Source organism: Pecten maximus, chromosome 6 (genome assembly GCF_902652985.1).
Source record: "Pecten maximus chromosome 6, xPecMax1.1, whole genome shotgun sequence".
Taxonomy (NCBI): Eukaryota; Metazoa; Mollusca; class Bivalvia; order Pectinida; family Pectinidae; genus Pecten; species Pecten maximus.
Window position 1 is genome coordinate 16,430,658 of NC_047020.1, and position 16,964 is coordinate 16,447,621.

Consider the following 16,964-nt stretch of genomic DNA (forward strand, 5'->3'; position numbering starts at 1 on the left):
TATTTTACTACCATTCAGCCTCATTAGTGACATCAGAGGTTATCAGGTAATTGTGATATTTTACTACCATTCAGCCTCATTAGTGACATCAGAGGTTATCAGGTAATTGTGATATTTTACTACCATTCAGCCTCATTAGTGACATCAGAGGTTATCAGGTAATTGTGATATTTTACTACCATTCAGCCTCATTAGTGACATCAGAGGTTAGCAGGTTATTGTGATATTTTACTACCATTCAGCCTCATTGGTGACATCAGAGGTTAGCAGGTTATTGTGATATTTTACTACCATTCAGCCTCATTGGTGACATCAGAGGTTACCAGGTTATTGTGATATTTTACTACCATTCAGCCTCATTGGTGACATCAGAGGTTATCAGGTAATTGTGATATTTTACTACCATTCAGCCTCATTGGTGACATCAGAGGTTACCAGGTTATTGTGATATTTTACTACCATTCAGCCTCATTGGTGACATCAGAGGTTACCAGGTTATTGTGATATTTTACTACCATTCAGCCTCATTAGTGACATCAGAGGTTACCAGGTTATTGTGATATTTTACTACCATTCAGCCTCATTGGTGACATCAGAGGTTACCAGGTTATTGTGATATTTTACTACCATTCAGCCTCATTGGTGACATCAGAGGTTACCAGGTTATTGTGATATTTTACTACCATTCAGCCTCATTGGTGACATCAGAGGTTATCAGGTAATTGTGATATTTTACTACCATTCAGCCTCATTGGTGACATCAGAGGTTACCAGGTTATTGTGATATTTTACTACCATTCAGCCTCATTAGTGACATCAGAGGTTAGCAGGTTATTGTGATATTTTACTACCATTCAGTCTCATTAGTGACATCAGAGGTTACCAGGTTATTGTGATATTTTACTACCATTCAGCCTCATTGGTGACATCAGAGGTTACCAGGTTATTGTGGTATTTTACTACCATTCAGCCTCATTGATGACATCAGAAGTTATCAGTTTATTGTGATATTTTACTACCATTCAGCCTCATTGGTGACATCAGAGGTTATCAGGTAATTGTGATATTTTACTACCATTCAGCCTCATTGGTGACATCAGAGGTTACCAGGTTATTGTGATATTTTACTACCATTCAGTCTCATTAGTGACATCAGAGGTTACCAGGTTATTGTGATATTTTACTACCATTCAGCCTCATTGGTGACATCAGAGGTTACCAGGTTATTGTGGTATTTTACTACCATTCAGCCTCATTGATGACATCAGAAGTTATCAGTTTATTGTGATATTTTACTACCATTCAGCCTCATTGGTGACATCAGAGGTTAGCAGGTTATTGTGATATTTTACTACCATTCAGCCTCATAAGTGAGACATCAGAGGTTATCAGGTAATTGTGATATTGTACTAGTTCTTTGTCTTGTCAGCTCATGATACAAATGACAAAATGTATAAAAATATTTTCAGATATCTGAGGGTTGATTTGAACTTTAGACTTCCTACACCCACTGCATGTGCATTTCATAATGTACTTAATAAAGAACATAGAAAATTTATTAAAAGCATTTGAAATCAGATATTGGATGTAGAGTGTTCCTAATATGTATTTCTCTTATCTTAGAAATAGATAGTGTCCAACATGGGAATCTGACACTTTCTGTAATGCAGTGTAAACATAAACCTTGTGTAATACAGAGTGAGGATTACTGGGGACATAGTACATCTGATACCTAGGCGAGATATTTATGTTGCATTAATTGACAACGTGGAACTCTTTGCTTCAAAGCCGCCATGGTTATACAGAGCAGTGCTTTTGAAAAAGATGTTACTGCATTTCCTGCCGATCTGTGTTACAGAGGATGAAAGCCATGTATCTGTTGAGGCTGTTATCTTGGTCCCTGAGTCCTGCTGGCAAAGTGGACGGTTTGATTGTACAGCTCACCAGCTAATGGTTTCCGGGGTTTGAATACTTGTCTTGAAACACAACCAGTTTAAGGCTGGGTTTTGAATTTGTTTCCGATTGAATGCTCAAAACACATTTAACGTGTCAATTAGCAAAGGCTTTGTAGCACCACGTACAAAACTCAAGGTTGAAATATGTTCCAATATTTGTTGAAAAGTATCGTTTAAATGTTGTTTCTGAATTGGAATGTTATTATGAGCGTGGCTTTGAAGCCACTGAGTGCTTTGTGTTTCTGCAAACCAATGTTCAATCAAAATTGTGAATGTTCAAGTCTTTTTCCTCGTTTTTGATGGGCAGACGTTGATTATTTACGTCAGAGGGATATATAGTTGTCTGTGAACTTGGTTATTAGTGTAACATTGGACGATGACTAATTAAGTCATATATTTGATTACCTGTCTGTTAGACTGTTATTGGTGGGAGATTTGGTTACGGTTGTATTAATAGATAATTGTGAGATTGAAGTTGACCACATATATTTGCTGTAAGACTCGCACAATTGAGAGAACAGGAGTGCATAGCAGTTATAACGTAGCAGAGCTTAAAAGTTTCAAACTTAGAGTCCGGGCAGTTTGTGTTTCTGTGAAAGCTAAGATCAAAGATAATCTAGTGTTGTCCTTGAACAAGACACTTTTACTCCCTTGCTTAAGTGCATAGAACAGACCACCCTTGGGTTGTTTAATTGTTTCCTGTTGTTTAGGGCTTTTTTATATAGGTTAATTTTAGGTTTCTGTTGTTTAGGACTTTTTGTATATACAGTCAAACTTCGATTTTTCGAAGTTCAAGGGACTAACAGAAAAACTTCGGAACAGCGGGACTTCGAATTATTCATGGTTGACAATAGATCGATGTTTTCTTGATAATGACCATATCTGTTAACGTTACATGTCCTCAGTGTCTTCGTGTTGATCGTCGCCTGTCAGGCTCACATCGAAAAGTTTAGTTAATTTATACCTCAAACACAACAAAATAAAAATTATTTTCATTAATAATACCTAAGCATTTTATTAATTAAATATGTATCGGTTACAAAACACTTATATCGCGTTTAACAGATAAAGCAAAAGAAGTACAATGCACACTTACGTAAGTCGTTAGGCTTTTCTGCTAAAGACACATGCGTTTACCTTATGTGCATATAAAATATGAATGCCGATCGGTTGGAGAATGCATGATTGAATGACAAATAATCGATTTACTTGGATATTTATGTATAAGTTTGAAACGTGACACTTTGAATATGAGTGAAGCCATCGCTAATTGTTTGTGTTTAAAATTGGTCCGGTTGTTTTACAGTTCCGTAAAATTTACTCACCGACCGCTGATTTCAATGGCGGCGGAGATTATCAGAGACGACTACCGAAATGTTTTACCGGAGTGATTAAATGTCATGGCTTCTAAATGCACCTTTTATCTATCAATTTGGTCTGATTATTAATTAACCCCATGACCGGGAGTGACAACACACGCTATCGTTATCCCTATTATCAGTCAGGGCATTTGGGGGGAGAGGTGTGAAATCTTGCCGCAGGGGTCACGCCAAACACCTGTCCAGTGGTCAGTACAGGTAAATTTTTTGTTCGAATCATGAGATGTCAATTACCTATAATATCATAGCTAACGGGTCATGAAAAAAGTTTGATACATCGAAAACTTCGATTTATAAAAATTCGAATCATACATAGTTTCGTTAGTAGTGTTATATAGTGAGAAAATTCGGGACCAAGCAAAAAGTTCGATACAGCGAGAAATTCGAATCAACGAAGTTCGAATCATCGAGGTTTGACTGTAGGTTAATTTTAGGTTTCTGTTGTTTATGGCTTTTTTATGTAGGTTAATTTTAGGTTTCTGTTGTTTAGGACTTTTTGTATATACATGTAGGTTAATTTTAGGTTTCTGTTTAGGACATTTTGTATATAGGTTAATTTTAGGTTTCTGTTGTTCAGGACTATCTTATTTAGGTTAATTTTAGGTTTCTGTTGTTTTAGGCTTCTGTTGTTTAGGACTCTTTCATGTATAGGTTCATTTTAGGTTTCTGTTGTTTAGGACTTTTTGTATATAGGTTAGTTTTAGGTTTCTGTTGTTTAGGACTTTTTGTATATAGGTTAATTTTAGGTTTCTGTTGTTTAGGATGTTTTGTATATAGGTTAATTTTAGGTTTCTGTTGTTGAGGACTATTTCATGTAGGTTAATTTGAGGTTTCTGTTGTTCAGGACTATTTTATGTAGGTTAATTTTGGTTTCTGTTTAGGACTATTTTATATAGGTTAATTTTAGGTTTCTGTTGTTTAGAACTTTTTGTTTAAAGGTTAATTTTAGGTTTCTGTTGTTTAGGACTATTTTATGTAGGTTAATTTTAGGTTTCTGTTAAGTTGTTCAGGACAATTTTATGTAGGTTAATTTTAGGTTTCTGTTGTTTAGGACTATTTTATGTAGGTTAATTTGAGGTTTCTGTTGTTTAGAACTTTTTGTATAACGGTTAATTTTAGGTTTCTGTTGTTTAGGACTATTTTATGTAGGTTAATTTTAGGTTTCTGTTGTTTAGGACTATTTTATGTAGGTTAATTTGAGGTTTCTGTTGTTCAGGACTATTTTATGTAGGTTAATTTGAGGTTTCTGTTGTTTAGGACTATTTTATGTAGGTTAATTTTAGGTTTAACATGCAGTGCTGTTATAGATTTCCATTTCTACTTAACAGTATACATCTAAGTCGAAACAAAATATTAAAAAACCAAATTGAGATAACTTTTGAATATAGTTATCAGCACCAATTATGAATTAATGTAGATAAAAATATAGTTTATTTAAAATCAAAGGGTCTATGACATTCATGTAAAAAAGATATGTCTATTTTTCAGGGAACCAACTCTCAAATTGAATAATTATAATAAATAATGAATCAATTATATTAAAAAAACCATGTGACATTGTTTTATTGATTTCATTTTCATAATCCTTATTAAAGAGATATTGACGGTTGTTTTCTGATAACTCATTACTATTTTACTGATAATAATTACATATACCTAACAAACCTACAGCAATTGTATTTCTTATGTACTATTCAAGGTAAAGGAGACTGTTTGAGGATATATCTTGAATATTGTGCATTAAATTTAGTTTTTAAATCATTTATCTGAGAATTGAGAACTATATACATTATCTGAGCTAATTATGTCTTGAGTTTCTGGCCTAGTATAAGGAAATATTTTTTGAGACATGCAGTCTAGTACTTGGGAGGCGATTAACATTTGTTTAAGTAATTAGGGTGTATCTTAATATTTCATGAACAATTTGTACAAAGTGTTAGATTACTTGCATAATCTCTTTCTGTCTCCAAAGCTGTCTCACTCTCTGGCTCCATATATTAGCTGTGTTTTGTCTTTCTCTGACGATTTTATTTTATTCTGAAGTTCAATTTTTAGCCCACCATCATCAGATGGTGGGCTATTCAAATCGCCCTGCGTCCGTGGTCCGTCGTCCGTCCATCCGTCCCTCCGTCCGTCCGTCCGTCCCTCCGTCCGTCCCCTCCGTCCGTCCGTCCGTAAACAATTCTTGTTATCGCTAATCCTCCGAAAGTACTGAAGGGATCTTTCTCAAATTTCATATGTGGGTTCCCCTTGGTGCCTAGTTATGCATATTGCATTTTGAGACCAATCGGAAAACAACATGGCCGACAGGCAGCCATCTTGGATTTTGACAATTGAAGTTTGTTATCGCTATTTCTGAGAAAGTACGGAAGGGATCTTTCTCAAATTTCATATGTAGGCTCCCCTTGGTGCCTAGTTATGCATATTACATTTTGAGACCAATCGGAAAACAACATGGCCGACAGGCAGCCATCTTGGATTTTGATAATTGAAGTTTGTTATCGCTATTTTTCAGAAAGTACTGAAGGGATCTTTCTCAAATTTCATATGTAGGTTCCACTTGGTGCCTAGTTATGCATATTGCATTTTGAGACCAATCGGAAAACAACATGGCCGACAGGCAGCCATCTTGGATTTTGATAATTGAAGTTTGTTATCGCTATTTCTGAGAAAGTACTGAAGGGATCTTTCTCAGATTTCATATGTAGGCTCCCCTTGGTACTTAGTTATGCATATTGCATTTTGAGACCAATCGGAAGACAACATGGCCGACAGGCAGCCATCTTGGATTTTGATAATTGAAGTTTGTTATCGCTATTTCTGAGAAAGCACTAAAGGGATCTTTCTCAAATTTCATATGTAGGTTCCCCTTGGTGCCTAGTTATGCATATTGCATTTTGAGACCAATTGGAAGACAACATGGCCGACAGGCAGCCATCTTGGATTTTGACAATTTAAGATTGTTATCGCTATTTCTGAGAAAGTACTAAAGGGATCTTTCTCAAATTTCATATGTAGGTTCCACTTGGTGCCTAGTTATGCATATTGCATTCTGAGACCTATCGGAAAACAACATGGCCAACAGGCAGCCATCTTGGATTTTGATAATTGAAGTTTGTTATCGCTATTTCTGAGAAAGTACTGAAGGGATCTTTCTCAGATTTCATATGTAGGCTCCCCTTGGTACTTAGTTATGCATATTGCATTTTGAGACCAATCGGAAGACAACATGGCCGACAGGCAGCCATCTTGGATTTTGATAATTGAAGTTTGTTATCGCTATTTCTGAGAAAGTACTGAAGGGATCTTTCTCAAATTTCATATGTAGATTCCCCTTGGTGCCTAGTTATGCATATTGCATTTTGAGACCAATCGGAAGACAACATGGCCGACAGGTAGCCATCTTGGATTTTGACAATTTAAGATTGTTATCGCTATTTCTGAGAATGTACTGAAGGGATCTTTCTCAAATTTCATATGTAGGTTCCCCTTGGTGCTTAGTTATGCATATTGCATTCTGAGACCTATCGGCGGAAAACAACATGGCCGCCAGGCAGCCATCTTGGATTTTGACAATTGAAGTTTGTTATCGCTATTTCTCAGAAATTGCTGAAGGGATCTTTCTGAAATTTCATTTGTAGGTTGCCCTCAGTGCCTAGTTATGCATATTGCATTTTGAGACCAGTCAGAAAACAACCTGCCCGACAGGCAGCCATCTTGTATTTTGACAATTGAAGTTTGTTATCGCTATTTTACAGAAGGTACTGAAGGGATCTTTCTGAAATTTCATATGTAGGTTCCCCTTGGTCCCTGGTGTTGCATTTTGGGACCAATCCGAAAACAACAGACAGCCATTATCGCCAAATCTTAAATTTTATATATAGGTTACCCTTGTTTGAAAAGTACTAGAGGGCTGTTTCTGAATTTACACAGATTAGTAAGACTTAGAGGAAGGGAAAAGTAGAGAAAAGATCAATCTGACATGGAACCTATAAAGATCATTCAATGGTGGGCGCCAAGATCCCTCTGGGATCTCTTGTTTCTTTAAGGTTTCATGATTTTATATTTCATGAATGATTCCATTACACTGAAGCGGGTTTCAATTCTGTACATTTTTGATATCTAGAAATATTCAGGCCATGAAATGGTGCCAAATATATGTATATTATTTGTACCAGGTATATAAATATGTCGTTTGATTCCCATCACATAGGATGTCTTTTGCTATTTGAGTTTTCTAATTAAATATTTTAGATAATCTGAATAGCACTTCAACTAAATTGAAAGAAGGAATCTGAAATACAATAGAAGATTTAATTTAAATTTCATAGGGAAGGAGGATATTTATTGTAGACTTGGACAAATTAAATTGCAATGTTGTAAGGATCATTATAGTGACGCTTGTCCGTCTGTTAGTCTTTCTCGTATATTTAGATCCAAGGACAACAGTCCATGTCACGGAAAAAGGAAAATAGACTTCTTAAAATAATTTGAATCTCTCGGACCGAAGTATAAATATCTTGAAACATTGCTTCCTTATCAAAGCTACTTTTTGAGGTTGCTTCTAAATCCAAAGGTTGGAGGTGAACACGAAGGACAAGATCTCAGTTACTTTTCAGTAAAGCTTTAATATTATAAAACTTGCATGATGTCTTCACCAAATCAAACAAATTCATATCTGTTTAATTTTCAGGTCATTTGAGTGAAGCTCTGCGACCTTTTCTAATCTGGCTTTGTCCAGGGGAGGGGCTGAATTGTTATTATAGTTTATACACACACGTACACTGTATAGAAAACTCACATTTTGTTTTATTTCTATTGGAAATTGGTGGGAGTTCGGTCAGTACTAACTTTTCTCAATGACATATGTTATCAGAGAATGTGTCAAGGTCAAGGCCTTGCTATGGGATCAAAAGTAGGTCAAAAATTAAAATCTCAAATTGAGTATTTTTTTCATCGCAATTATTATGAAAGAACATGATCCACTGAAACAGAATGTGTAAGTTTTATGATTATCAGATGAAAAATGACAGATGTGGCACCCGAAATTGCACCAAAAAGGTTTCTGCTCTTTTATGTATACAAATGAAGGCTTGATTTCTGGCACATTGATAGCATGTATGGTTGGCTACAAATGTTTTGCTTATTGTTGAATTTTACCTTCAGCCAAGATCACAGGGGTCAAATGATGAAAAAAATCAAAAATTCTTTCAAAATGGTTTATTTGGGTGACATTACAAAGATACTGCTCTTATGAATGTGTGTGCAACATTTCAAGGACAAGTCATCAAAAATGATGCAGATATGGCACTTTGAAAAATGTTCTCCAGCCAAAATTCAAAATTATCCAAAAATTGCAATTTAGATGGTTTTCTTTCATTACTGTGACACATGATACTTGATATAATTAGCACATCTACCGCATGATTTGCTGATTACAATAGTTATGCAAATAGTTGACCTTAACCAATCAAAGTTCAAGGTCAAAGTAATCATATGACCGGTCAAATAATGGAAGTGAAGAGCATTTATAGGTTAAGCCTATAAAAGAAATCTGAGGTCATTTCCTGGATGTTTGGTTTGTTTGTTTTTGTTAAACGTCCTATTAACAGCCAGGGTCATTTAAGGACGTGCCAGGTTTTGAAGGTGGAGGAAAGCCGGAGTACCCGGAGAAAAACCACCGGCCTACGGTCAGTACCTGGGAACTGCCCCATGTAGGTTTCGAACTCGCAACCCAGAGGTGGAGGGCTAGTGTTAAAGTGTCGGGATACCTTAACCACTCGGCCACCACGGCCCCAATTTCCTGGATGTAAATCCCCTGTTTTAAGTTCAAATTGACTGGAATTTCAAAATCTTCTCAAGACCCAGATCTGGTAGAATCAAATACTCTTTCATGGATGGAAAGATCTTAAGGTGATTTATCAAAATTGTAAATTTCATGGCCTCTAGGTTTCATGTTTCTCCCTGGAGAGGTGCTAAATGCTACTCCTGTATGTCTCTATGTAAGAACTATCATTTCAAACTTTTGATAATCGATTGAAGTTATTAGTAAAATTTATAATGATTTATTTGTTGCAGTATTCAGTAATACTTAGTTTCATTTAGAAAGAAATGCATCATTTTACCTATCCTTGTATGTCATTACTTTAAATATGACCCTGTGTTGTAAAAGTACTACTGACCCTTCAAGTTTGATGTTGCTTAAATGGCAATCTGATCGGCCCAGAATAGAATCTGGAAATCATAATTGAATTCAATCAAATTTGTTTCACTTTAAAAATTCAGGGAAACAAAGTAATTCAAAAATAATTGAAAAGAATGGGCGTATTTTCTTCATTAGACAAGGCCAAAGTGATGTGTTATCAGGAAGAGAGTACTCTAGATGTCCTAGCTGTAACCTCCTGGCATATATCTCCTATGATAACTGTTTCAATGAACATACTTAAGTCTGACAGAATTAGTAAATCTCTTTGTGTGTACTGATATGACTGAATAATGTCACTTTCTTTCTTACCTTTCGATTCCATGTCACACAAACTTTGACATTTTTCATCTTCAATTTCTCCTCAGTGAAATCCCCTGATTACTGTTACGATTACTAACTAAAGCTTGCAGATGCTGCATCTCCTAGTTTTGATCAAACGCAGAGTTCTTTTTTACAGATTAGGGGGCTAGCTGTTTTGGGGTAAAGTCCTCTCTTGTGATTGGACCACAATGTCAAAGCACTTGCTCTTGAATGGCAATTAAGAAAGGGAAAGAAAGCAGAACATCCGCTGATAACCATAAATTAAATTGGAATCATGTGTCAGTGTTGACTGTCATTTGATAATTTTCCCATCCCTAGCTTCTTCATCCCATGGCCTATTAATCAGTCCCAATGATTGTGCTCGTCAAAACAGTTCTTTATTGCCAGATTACCAAACATTCTTTATAGGGAATTTAAACTATCCATCACCCAGAGAACAACTGACTCCTGTATTTACATTCAGCGGCTAAAAATTCTCTTATTACATTTACTAATGTAAAGGAAGACTGCTGGTCTGATATTATGCTTAATATGATGATAATCCTGTGCATATAATTCTAAGTAATCCATCTCCCACGACAGATATCTCATTATGAAATGCTCATCAGCTGCTTAAGTCCTCTAATGATGGGTTTCTATGGTCATCCAAATGTTTTCACGGTGACGATGACCCAGGTATTAAGCTATGACAGATAGTTTCATTTTCACATTTTAAAAAATCATTTATCGGATAACTTTGGTAAAGAGACACATTGTATCCATCATAATAGTTCATTCTCACTGCATCGTGGCATCTTAAGGGTGATCGGAAATGCACCGGACGTGGTAGCCCAGGGTATTGGACAATCTTCTTATCTCTCAAGATGAATGACGATGACGGAACCTGGTTTTGGTGTAACCCTTACGAACAGTCCACTTGGCAGTTCAGAGCCGCTGTTCAGACTTGTCAGATTTAGACTTATGTTTTGTCAGAAAGGAAGGAAAGTTTTCACTATGATATTTTACTTTACAGATTCTTATGACCCAGGATGGTTCCTCAGTTTCTTACTTGTTTTAAATAAGGAAAAGTCACTTACTGGTGTGGCTATATTCATTAGTACATAAGATTAATTAATTCATTTATATGTAAAAATATTAATATTAATCCATTGATATATATAAATAAATCAATCGATTGAAACCAATGACTTAATATAGCAATCAGATGATCTGTCGGTAAATTAGAATGAAAATCATTATAAAAACAGATGCTGCCAAAACTTGTCTTGGGAATGGTTGATGATTTCCTTAATTTGAAGGAATTATTTGAAACATATTGAAGTTAAAACTCATTTATTGGATCAGCTTTCAGTCAGCAGGTAAAGCAATCTTACGAGCAAATCTATGAGTAGAAAATAGGAAATACAGTGATTGAAGTTCTGAGATGATTTTGAAAGTTCAGACAGCATTTATAGATTCTCAATTAAGAATTCAGCATATTTTACCAACAGGATACAAATTGTAATTACTTTAAGCCAATTTTCTAAATAAAGCAAAAGAGTCGAGAATTGAATAACACCGAAATATAATTGTTTATTTGACATTTGTTAATAGCAGATGCACGAGCATAGGGTATTGTTTTTCATATTGATAGAAGGGAATGAAAGAAGATATTTACATGTTGTTTTTGGGCCTGATTGACTATAAAATTGTTGAATTAGTTTATAATATTTTCTTAATTCTGGTTAAAACATTTATCATTTTGTATGCAGATGAGCATTTAAAACATTATTCATGTACTTTTGTTTTGGTGTGTTTAAGCAGCGAAGGCGTAAGGTATCTCCTGTTCTATTATATTACAACATCACTTTGGTGTTCCTATTTTCAGCTAATTTTCCTGAGTGACAAGTAACCAAGCACTGTTCATTGTTAAGGCGATATCAATTTTCCATCTCTAAATAATTCTCCCAAAGTATCTTAAAGCTTAAGGCAATGATATTTATCGATGCAGTAGTCTTCTTGGATGAAGTTTTGTTGAAGCATACAACCTTGCTACATTTTGAAGCTAGCTAGGCCACAGCCGAGTAAGTGTTATTACAACACATTCTATTCTTTTCTTTCTTCCCCCTTTCTGCGATATATCTTCCCTGGCATATAATTATGACATTAAGTAGTAAAAACAGAATGTTGATGATGCATAACTTCTCTGCACTTAAGAGGCTTGGAGGATGGGCAGGTGGGTAGGGTGTGGGGGGTGCTAGGTTGTTGTTGTTTGAGGAACGAAGGATTTAGGCAGTTACCTGTACTGGGATGAAGGATGTTCAGGTTTACGAAATTAAATAACCCTTACCTGTTTACCTGTTTCTAAGATAACAGGACTTGTCAAATGTGTTAAAAAAGCTTCAGTCATCTACCAAATAAATCAAAAGTCTATTGCTATCATTATCAGACCTATCACCTGTATAAGTTTGGAATTACATCAAATTTGATCATTTGAATTGCCTTGAAATTTCCTGAACTTTTTTGATACATAATGAAAAAGTTGTTAACACTATTCTTGATGATAGAATAAAATAACAACAAATTAAATACCTTGGAAAGGGATTTGATAAATCACTCTATTTCAGATTTTGTGAATAACTACAAATCATTGGCAAAAAATTAAATACAAAAAATTATCTTCAGTGATCTTTAAGTTTAAAGATAAACAGAAGAATTTTTGGGCATGTTTTGTAGATATTATAGAAGATTGACTAAATAGGGAACCGTTTGGTATTTTATTAGCCGACATGGACTTTGCCAAGAAAGCAAAGAGACATTGGTCATGCAGAATGGCTGAACTCTAACCACATGCAAAATTTATTGTCCTGTCTGGGCTATCCAAATAGCTCTCTGATTTCTAACCTGGAAACCATGGAAACTGACCCCAGGGACACGAAAAGAGCTGATTATCATCACATTATGGGTCACCAAGAAATATGCAGATTTCTGATGTTTTAAGAATGGTAATTATGGCGTGGTCATACACACAACTGCATGTCATCCATCATAATTAACCAATGATTGACCACAACTGACCATTGATTACAATGAACATTCTGTTCTCTCTCCTGCTGATTTCAGTGCATGTCGTACTGGTCAGTTAAGAGGTCAGATTCAGATGAGGCTTAGGTCGCGAATGTACTTAATCATAATGAATGCTTCATTACCGGTGTCTAAAGTCATCCCTTATGAATTTGCAGCATGATCACAGCATAGATGCAGTATGAATGCAGCATGGAATTGCAGCATGAATGCAGCATGACTGCAGCATGGTGCCTAATTTACCTCACTATATATTCTTACTAGTTAAAGCATGATTGCAGCATGTTTCAATTATGCAAATTATGCTGGGATCATGCTGCATTTATGCTTTAAGGAAGCATGGCCGCAGCATGATGCCAGCATGGTCTGTGAAGCATGATGCCAGCATGGTCTGCAGCATGATGCCAGCATGGTTTGCAGCATGGTTTGCAGCATGGTTTGCAGCATGGTCTGCAGCATGATCCCAGCATGGTCTGCAGCATGATGCCAGCATGGTCTGCAGCATGATGCCAGCATGGTTTGCAGCATGATCCCAGCATGGTTTGCAGCATGATCCCAGCATGGTCTGCAGCATGATCCCAGCATGGTCTGCAGCATGATCCCAGCATGTTTCAATTATGCAAATTATGCTGGGATCATGCTTCAATCATGCTTCATGGCAGCATGGTTTACAAAATCAATGAAAATCATGCAATAAAAACTTGAAGAATACTTTTGTATTACATTTTATTTGGTAATTAACATGGTATAAAACTTTTCATACAGGCTGTTTTTTCTAGTTCAAACATTTAAAACTTATCAATGAAATGAGAATGTGACAAAACAAATTTTAATTCTAATTTACCCATGGTACTTATTTTATTAGCCTCTTATATTCTTTTTCTCAAAACTTCCATCACATACACAACACAGCTATCTTTTTCTAGTACAATTTTCAAATACAACTAATATCAATTCATCCTAGCTAGAAGTGGTTTGTTTCAACAAAAATAGTCAGCAAGATATACAAGTTCAATGTCAGTACATACTACAGTATGTATTTATAATTCTGTTTTTTTCTTCTAAAATAGTAGGAAAACAGTACAAAATAATATTTTCCAGCAGAGTTATAGTAGGATATGTATACATTTTGTCACCGACGCACAAGACTGATTTCAGACAGTATACGTAGTTTCCTCGAAGTAGCCCAGATGTACTGGAAACTGTTTACATGTGTGTCTGTGAACTTAAAATAAACAAAAACAAGCAACAGTCGAAGACTTCTTCTATCGAATTTAACATTATTTCTAATAAACTGTGAAAAGATTATCATAATTTTGGAATCAATTCTAAATACTGACTAAATGAAATGTTGATTGACAATTTGAACAATGGTGTGTTGTTTGATATGTAGCACATACTGTAGTGATATATCTCTGTCACTGTCCCCGGGGATTTCAATACAACCAAGCTTGAGACGACTATATTATATTTTTTGCTAGTACAACAAATAACTAACAAGGATTTTTAGATTATATACATGATTTTTTTTTTGTATATATATTAATGTTTACACTTTTATTATGAAAGGAAATGTTGTATACCTCGACAGATAACATATCTCAAATAATCTTAATTAATGTGAAACATAAACTTCTTAATTTCTCTTCATTCCTTTCTGCTTTGTGTTAAGTCAATGCCATCAATTTGGACCACAATGCATGCGGTGTTCCTCATTCCAGATGTACTGCATGAAGACTCAGTCTCTGTTGGAAGAAAGAAAGACTTTAAGAATATTCTTTTATTTCAAAATTAGAATAATTGTCAAGTTTTTGAAGATAATGTATGTATTTAACTTATGTACTTTTCATGATCACTTTGCTATCATTTTCATTAAGTTTGCTTTGGAAGCCTTTTTATCAAGAAAATTTAAGCCAGCCACACAAAGCTACAAAATAAAACTTGCCAGGATGACTTAATTACTAATTAAATCAAGCTACTCCCGAATTCTCCATCAGTTCATATCAATGTGAAACTGCAATATACTATACATAAAACAATGTTACTTACTTATAATTCATCTTAATTCACTTATTTCATTTAATCGTTTCAATTTGATGCAATAATCTGCAAACATCGATCCTCAAAAAATGTGGAGGTAAAGATCTTTCACGAAAGGTTTCATTATCCAAAACACACATTTTCCTCACCATTGTTTGTGAATACGTATGTACGTCATAATCATAACAAGGGTTGTGTGAGTGGGGAAAAAATGCAATTTAAGTCGGGCCGAAGATCGTTAATAATAAATAAATAAAATTGAAAACTTACGATTGTAACACATGGATCGGTACTGCGTTTCCTTCGGCCGTGTAATCTGTGATAAATTAATCATCAAAACCCTGAAAAATAAATAATTAGGTATTATTGATATGAATAGATCTATATCAAATTCATCGCCGTATAATGTGAAACGATGTCAGAACGTGAAGAAGATTATATAATTAAAACTTACCCTGTCTCGTAACGATGTTTGTCGGTAAAAATATGCATCGGTCGTCAAAAACAACGAGAAAGCTGATATTCATTCGTCGGTAACTTGAAGTAAGTCGATCTTCTTCAGTAAGACGGGAAACAAACTTCGTTTTTAGGCTATCGTCGTGTTTGTTTATACTTTTCTTCTGGAAATAAACATCCGGTGAATTCAAACATGGCTATCAGACTTCCCGCTAAACTCGTGTGTGTTGCATCATGGGATAAATATTTTACTGCCAGAGATTAACACGATTCATTTTTACTTGTGCGTGTTTTTTATTTTAAATCATAAACTTCTATTGTGTCATACTTTTAAGATAAATATTACAGTATTTAATACTTGTATCGTGCACATTTAGATCGCACGAGCTCGAGGAGCACTCTCGTCACATCTCGGGAGCAAGGTAAACAAACGAGGTCATAGGTGAACCGAACGATAAACATGTAATCTGACCAGAGGTTTTGGCCTCGTCTGTCATACGCCTATTGTTTAATATGGATGTATTTTCAGACGAGGAACCGACCAATGCACGTTTTCTTTTTATGTTCACGATTTCAAATAATTCAGATTAAAGTACGGGAATATCGTCTGTTGTTAGTAAACTCATGTCGACGTCGAGATCATCACAGCGCTTAACTTCAATATACGTTTTACAAGGAAGCGTCCGAGTGACAACATAAGTTCGACACATGTTTATTGGAGTTTATAGCGATGAATGTTGTGTCAAACACGACGTGATTTCATATGCTATTATCAGATGTAATCTTAACACCGCATATATCCAGAAAGTATGCGATACAAAGACAAAGAGCAGGTGATTTTAATCTTATTTGATTGAATTAAAAGCGATATTCCAAGCACATGTGTAACTGTTGGTAGAGTGACCCCGATTTTGTTTTGGCGAACATGTTACATGTAATGTATGGCTACCTGGCCATGGTAGTAAGCTGGTGCATGGTAAATGGCAACGTCTTGGTTTATGTCAGTGCTTGGATAAAGTGACTGATTCTATCTCCGATAAAAAGTGTATAATCGAAGCAAAAGTCAAGATACTGGTTCTTCAAAAAACGATCTAAACTCTGAAAATTTGAATGAAATTTTTATAGGGATGAGTTTTAAGTCGTCACACGAATGTACTAACTTGCAACATTCATCAATGTTTAAGTTAATTCCTTCTGAGATAGAACTACAAGTGAAAGCTGACAAAATATCACATTTAAAAGCTGTGAACCGTTATACTAACAAAGAACATACTTATAAACGAAATACTTAATTAAAATAATTGTTATTGAATTTTAAATAAATATGTGTGGTACTGATCAAGTATAAAAAGGAAATTCTGCAACACAAACATGTTTTTAAAAATTATTTTGTTATCACCATTGATACCTGGAAATTTTCTATATTTTATTTAAAATTTAAAAAAAAAGATACTAAAATATCTAATACCAACTTTTGTTAATTTTCTGTATCTTATTTTATTAATTAATAATTGTTTAGGTTAATCTTGGTACCTGGGAAATTTG

At 35.0% G+C, this 16,964-nt stretch overlaps 1 long non-coding RNA gene across 1 annotated transcript; it reads right to left on the minus strand.

Moving 5' to 3' along the window:
• Positions 1-13,777: 13,777 nt before the first annotated feature.
• LOC117329104 lies at positions 13,778-16,100 on the minus strand. The gene is made up of 3 exons (XR_004533103.1): positions 15,418-16,100; positions 15,234-15,304; positions 13,778-14,668 (listed from the first exon to the last, which is right to left on the minus strand). It is a non-coding gene; the product is annotated as an uncharacterized LOC117329104 (long non-coding RNA).
• Positions 16,101-16,964: the final 864 nt, after the last annotated feature.